The following is an 8014-nucleotide window of genomic DNA, read 5'->3' on the forward strand; positions in this document are numbered from 1 at the left end:
AGCTCCTACGAGTCTGGATCACCTCCCTATCTACCTGTGGGCATGAACACAGCGTCCAAAGAAAACGGACGTCAGTACGAACATTGTACTGAGTATGTAAGGCATAAACAATGATGAAATATCAATGAAATGAAGAGACATCAAGTGAGGAGCAATCTGTAACTGACTGTGAATCACAAGAGAAATAATGCATGCTGACTTACTCTCATAATCATCATCATATCATGTATGCATAAATATATAAGCTGCCCGACCATATAGGTATAGTGTGATAATCATCATCATATCATGTATGCATAAATATATATAAGCTGCCCAACCATATAGGTACGGTGTGATAGTCAATAACATTAGCCTGCGTCCAGGCCTCCCGCGTCTGGGGTACCATCTCATGTCGCCCACTAGTGGTGTCTGCCCATGCCATCTGGCCATGGTGTACACGCTGCCCGCCTTAGCGGTGACTGCCCGGCCATATAGGCGCGGTGTTATATCATCATCATAATATGCTCATCATAATATGCTCATCATAGTATGCTCATCATAATATGCTCATCATAATATGCTCATCATAGTATGCTCATCATAATATATGCATAAAGACTCAAGGACAACTATACTTTATTGGAATGACGTAAGGTCGTGATCCCTCGATTTTATTATGGAGCATTCATTGACATTCTGCCTCACCTTGAAGGAATTAGCATATAAGGTGAGTGTATACAATAGCGGCATCAATGGATTATGGGTAGCATCATTAGCTTTATAGGAACATCATATCATGGATTCTAGATTCTTTAGACTCAAACTTATCATCATCGTTATCGTACTCATAGTGTATCTCTTATCTCATATGGCTATTCATGAACAAGAACTCTTAGTTTTCTTGAGATAGGAAATTCTTGAAGAAGGAGGAAATTCATGCCATAGGATTCATGCCTTAGAAAGAAAGGACTAGCCTCACATACCTTTGTCGTTTAACTACTCTATTGCTTGTTCGTTCTCCTTTAATGCTCACGTCTTTACCGTTAAAAGAATTCGCATTAACATTAGCTAAGCGATTATAAGAGCGTGCTTACTAAAGCTAGAGAAAATTGGGCAGCGTTTCCTTTGTTTATACGACTTCCTCCATATTCCATATCAACCTCCAAACATCCGTAACATCATTCATAATATCATAAATAACAATCATCATTTATCTACATTATCCACAATTCACAATTTCACTTCAATTTCCCCATAATCATGGTCATACTTCACTATTACGTTCTTTCACGTATAATGCTCATTCCATGTTCTAAATGTCATTCATAATCTACTTACTAGCACAACATATCCATATTCATGATTCATTCCAAACTACTATTCAACAATAGCACTATTCCCACTTTTATGATCCATTTTCTATATTCTTCTATAATCCATGTGTTTCAACTTCTCAATATCTTAAACATCATGAAAACATCATAAAACTTACCTTAGATATTGTAGGAACAAGCCTTGAGTGGTATTACTCTTCTTGCACCAAAACCCTAGTTCACTTCTCTTGAAATTTCTTGGCTTGGATGACTTTAATGTGTTCTACACTCTTGATTTATGTTGGTTTGATGAAGTTGATCATCAATTTCCTTTGATTTCTTGTAGATGAAGAGTGGAGGATATTCTAGAGAGTTCTTGACTTGTGTGGAATGAAAAATGAAATAAAATGAACTTGGGTCTCCTTTTAATAACTTAAAATCTGACTCTGTCGGGCAATTATATGGACACTTATACGGTCCGTATAAACTTATACGGTCCGTATAAGTGACCGTGAAATGGACCTTTCATCATCTCTTCTCTGTAACCATTATACGGTCCATTATACGGGCCGTATAAATTTATATGGTCCGTATAACTAACCGTATAATCCCACCAATGAGGGACCTTCACGTGATAATTATACGGACCGTATAACATTATTTGGACCGTATAATCGACCGTATTGTTCACTGAATCTTATTTTCATCACTTCGTTTGATCTCCGATCCTTATGGAACCTTCTTAACACTTGTTTAACACTTCATTAACAATCTAAAGGTCGTTATAACTCTTCTCCAAGATGTCTTTAAACTCTCATTATTCCGATACTCGAAATTCTTGCCCGACACACAACATATTACTTGTTTTCTTTAACAACTTTCTTTCCTTACCTTAAATGCCCTTGAAATCTCGTTTAGGGTTATCAAATACTACTTCTTACTTATCAAAACATCGTATACGTCTTACCCTTTGTTAGCCTATTCACTGTACGTTAACGGGAATTTTTCAAGGTGTAACAGTATCAAAGGTATATTTGTTGAGAAAACAAGATTGTCTAGCTTTAAAATACAATTTTATATAAAAAGAGACTCCTAATTTATTGGGATACAATGTTTTTAAAATACTTATTATTAGTAATAAATGTAGAACTTATCTTTTTTTTTTTTTTAAGTGGGCCGTAGTGGGCCAACCGGCTGCTGGTGGGCTGTCCACCTTGTCCGGCCCAGCCTCCTAATAAATCCCACCTAGCCCAGCCCCTTACACCTAGCCCGGCCTTAATGATCTCCAGCCCCACTTGATAGGCTTATCCACACAACCTGACTGTGGAATTGTTTCTATGTCTGGTTGGGATGCTAAACAACTTCCAAGAATCCAATTGCTTCTTGTTGGACATTCATATGGTGCTACAGACAAGCTGTCTAATTATATGGTTTAGCTCGTGGACCCGAAGCTTCAAACTATATCGAGGAAAAATAAGTGCCAGGCTTTGAACAAAAATATCTCCCTTCCAGATTCTCCTGTTTCTTTCAAAATTCTCCCTATGAGTATGCACGATGTTACACCCCGCACCTTCAGAGCATGAGCATATCACGTACTTCACCATTGTAATGGAGCATTGGAGACGTCCATGAAGTTGGAAGGTATAAGTCATGGGAAGTACGTGACAATTGAATAAAGGATGAACACGATCTCGTAAGTCATATCGAGAAGGACAATCTTGAAACAAAAGAACATGATCATTATCAAGTATGATTAGTGATAAATATCATGTATGGAGAGTTTCGGAAGATTTCGAGATCAAGCAAATTGAAGAAAACAAGTTTGACGAAAATTTGAGAAATGTTGGCAGGATTTTGGGCAGATTTTTAGTCAACTTTGGAGGGGCATATCTCCTAGTATATGAGGAGTTTTAAGGTTTTTTAAAAGCCTAAAATGAAGTTCGTCGAGTCTAGTTTTCAACGCAATAAACTACTCGTCGATAGGACATCGGAGTAGAGAATTATGGACGTTGCAAATTCAGCTGACAGAGCAGAAACAACGCTGCTACAGTGCTGCTACAGTGCACCGACTTTAGCACCTATAAAAGGGTTAAAAACCCCATTTTTCTCCATCAAAATTTTCTGAAAATTTCCAGAAAAATCAGCAAGCAAAGAGAGCCTATTTACCTCATAAAAGTGAGGATTTTGAGTAATTTATGACGGAATATTAATCGAGAACGTGTAGTCGCGCTTATAGTATCGTTTTGTGGTGTATTTTGGCTTGAATTCAAGATGGATATTGGAGATATTATTTTTCTAACAAAGAAAAGGTATGAATCTCTCCTTATTAATATTAATTTCAGTTTATTTACGGAGATAAAGTTAGTACATCGTCGTATAATAAGTTGGATAGTTGGGAAACTTGGAAAACATCGTGTGAGATGTTTTATGGAGCCTATTGGTGTTGATAATGTTGTTGTGATGTTGGTATTGTTGTTGTTGTTATTGGTTATTGGATTGTGAAATAGGCATATATTATTAGATTCTAAATGGATTTAAATTAAGGGCTTAAGAAGCGTATGATGATGATCCTAACAATAGTATGAATGGTTGTACATGTAGATTACGAGGCTACGAATAATCTTAAGTGAATTGCAAGACAGGAAGTAAGTTGGAAGTCGAGAAATTATCTTCCAGGTATGTTAAGGCTAGTCCCTTTTTTCTAAAGGCATGATTCCTTTCTTATGAATCCAATAGGTGTTTTCCAAATGTCCCATGATCCCTTTATGTGAATCCATAAATGTTTTCCAAGAATATTCTTATTTCCAAAAGGTAGAAATTCATGATTCATAGAGTTTGTGATTCAAAGGCATGACTTCTTTCTTGATAATCCATAAATATTTTCCAAAATGTCCCCATTTTCCGAGTCAAAGATTTATGATTCTATAAGCTTTTATGACAACAACAACGGACATATTTTTACAATATGAATGACGATGTTAAAGATGAGAATGTTTCTATGATGATTATGATGATGATGATTTTAATTCTAGAAATTCCAAAGCTTATGATGTTAATACTATTATGAGATTATTGAGATTATTTCATGATTTTCTCGATTTTATTCATTGTTGTTGATCTCGCCTTATAACAATTGTTCCTTCAAGGTGAGATAGAACGATGATGATTATTCCATAATATAATCGGAGGTTACCGACCTTACGTCACTCCGATGTATTTATAGCTCTTATTTGGCTCTCATGCATGCTTTATATATATATGTATGTATTTTCCGACACCGCGCCGCGCTATAGTCGGCCGGGGATGGCACGTAGATGTGCACACCACTGCAGTGGGCATGTTATGATATTGCCCCGGACGCGGGAGGCCCGGACACGGGCTAATGATGATAACACCGAGCCTTAATGGTCGGGCATGATACTATATATATGATACCGAGCCTTAATGGCCGGGTATGATACTATATATATGACATCGAGCCTTAACGGCCGGGCATGGTACTATGTATACGTATAAAAATATTTTTTTTAAAGGCTAAGCATGCATGGCATCCGCCTTATGAGGCATCCGATTATCTCTTTTTATTCCATGTTACCTTTTATGTCTATATTATATTGTTATTCATGCCTTACATAACATTATTCGTACCGACGTCCAAGACGCGCGCTCATGCCCGCGGTAGGCGAGGAGACGGATCAGACCCGTAGGTCTTCTATCAGCGGATTCTCAGGAGCACTCCACTTACTTCACTATTTGGTATTGTCCTTATAATAAATTGAAATCTATGTAAAGGCTCGTAAACGTATGTGTATAGTTAGATGTTTTAAAGTTCCACGGGTCATATTATGGTATAATATATTGGTGGCCTTGACCCTTATTTTGAGCTTTTGATAAACTATAGCCTTCAAGGATATACGTTATGATGTGGCGACCTTGTCGGTCCGTATATGAACAAAATGATCGGATATTCCTATGTTGGGCCTTTTTCGAGCGCATTCTTTGAGTTATGGTTTATCATGTTCAAGGTGACGGGTAAGTCGGTGGTTCCCGACCTACCCTATGAGGGATGTGACACACGACTTCTACAAATGCAACAGCACTAGTAGTACCCTGAAGAACGACCAATTTTCTGGTTATAAAATGTACAATAATTGTAAAGGCTTTAGCATATACTATAGTCTTCGGGGATGATGAAGAAGTCATTTCAACAGTCAACTTACTGCCAACTTCACTTCTCTAATTGCCAATTCGCCCAACATTAGATGACAACTTTTTTAGTCCTGGATTTCTAGTAGAATGGAAACTCTCTGATGACTGTAACAAATGTCACTTTGGTAGAGTGATAACGTCTAAATACACTCTTCAAAGACAAAGTGTACACGGTCGTATGCAATATAATTACCCAATTATGAGTCGGGGTCAAATCCCACAAGGAACAATATACTAGGCGATCAAGCAAGTAAGGAATTTTCACTTTCTACACTAAGCCAAACACTTGATAATATTTTGGTTTTTAGAAAATTAGAACTAATGCAAAAATGTAAACTAACCTAGAAAGCAAGTAAAATGATCAATGGTCACAAACATGGATACAAGGGAAATTACTCTCAAATAACGATCCAATGTATTTTACAATTTTACAACTAAGAGCGATTTTATGTTAATAGATAATGGTTTCAAAAATCTCATTGAAAGTCTTCCAACCAAATCAATGAATTTCACTCTAAACTTTTCCAAACTTTAGAGTGTGAAATTAAGCACTACCAATTGAATCTCAAGTTAACTATCCTATTCCTAGCTCAAGTTATTAAATGATGGTTAAGCCCCAAATCCTTGCTATTACCTTTTTTCCTAACCTCTACTTTCTTTTCCAAGCAAAGTAAGGTTATTTAGGCACAAATACTGTTGTACACCATTAAATGACATTAAAGCTTGAAGAGTTAATAGAGAAACAATAAACCCACTCAATTAGAAATAAAAAATGTTTCATACATAAGCAAAATAAGAGATTCATCCAAACTAAACATATGAATATTTGCATAAACAAGATTCAAGCATTGGAATGAAATACCACACACATAAATATTCAATACATAGAAAGAGTAGAAGAAATGGGTAAAGAATTTCTCATTGGGTGCCTCCAAATCTTCTCTTCCAAAGTGTTGGTGGTGAACCCTAGCTCCCAAACTAGTGTAAAAATGGCCAAAGATGAAAATAGTTTCTCCCAAGTCATGCTCTTATAGCTCCCAATATTCCCACATTAAAATATGACCAAAACAGCCCCATATTTTCAGATTTGCAGATCTGACCCGTTTTTGCACATTTAGCCACTTTTTTCGTTTTCTTCAATTTGGCATCTTTTGACTTGTTTTTACTTGATTTCTTTTCCGATCACTTCTAAATCACATAAACCTGTAAAATAGAAGTAAACGATATTAAATGCACTAATTTATCAATCAAACATAGCAAAAATCTAAGTTTAAAGAAGAGATAAGTTGGTATTTTACCAGCTTATCAGAGATCAATGTAAGACTGAAAAATGGTGATGCCAAAGTCGCGAATGCAAATACAAAGAGGTTCCGGTGACTGCGAAAGCACCAGCAATGTCTTTTTTTTTTTTCTTTTTTTCTTTTTTTCTTTTTTTTCCTTTTTGGGATAAAACTGATGAAAACAGAAAAGAAATGCTCCCTCCATTTCAATTTGTTTGTCTGGTTTTGACTTGACACAAAGAATGAATTTTGAATTTTATGATTTTAAACTAAAGATATGTCGAAGGTACCAAAATGCCCTTTAATCTTGTGGACTTAAACATGTCATCAGGATTAAAGAGTTGTCAAAAATCGCAAACTAAAAAAGAAAGTAAGACAATCATCATCATCATCATATCTATCTACATATAATAAAAGCATGAATAATTTTCGCTAAATGTTGAACGGCGAAAATATCATCTACATGTTGATCGACTTTTATGTCCTTAATTTTTTTATATAATTTAAGGATATAGCTGTAGATCACTCAAAGATGAGATTCTTTTCTGATTTAAACTCCACGTGCCCGACCGTAGAAAGTTGATATTGGGTACAATTCTTTTGGGACTTAATGTTTTGGATGGCTACTCACGTTAGAAATCATCACCCTCCTTTTAAGAGTTCATAAAAAACAATAGCTGTGCGAATGAAATTAGAATTACTCCTCCACTTCAACATACTCAGAGACTATTAAATTTGCTAACTATTTTATTTCTACAAAGATATAAATATATGTTGAAAACAAATTATGCTATTTAAAAAATTTTAATCACCAAGTTTGTTCCACTAAAATACACCATGAAGAGTTGCAGTAGAGGACAAACTTATTGAAAAGAGACAAAGATGTGAAGGAAACATTAACTACTAATTTATCAGGAAGACTCTTTACGTATCTCAATTTGTGCAAATCCAGCATTGATACTTTTCTCTCAAACCACCCCCTCTGAAGGATTAAAATTCAAATTTTTTCTTCTCGGAACATAATAGTTTATATTTATTGCTTCTTGTACCTGAATTAGTAGGCTTTTGTTGATTTTGTTAATTATTGATGTTTTTTGTAGATCACAATTTTGATCGTAAGACTAAATTTCGATTCACTTACTTTTCAACCTATCTGCTTTTATTTTAGGATATAACAAATCTATCTCATAAATTTGATGTGAAGATTTTAGAAGCCAACAAGAAGTTCGA

The sequence above is a fragment of the Lycium ferocissimum genome, chromosome 8 (assembly GCF_029784015.1).
Source record: "Lycium ferocissimum isolate CSIRO_LF1 chromosome 8, AGI_CSIRO_Lferr_CH_V1, whole genome shotgun sequence".
NCBI lineage: Eukaryota > Viridiplantae > Streptophyta > Magnoliopsida > Solanales > Solanaceae > Lycium > Lycium ferocissimum.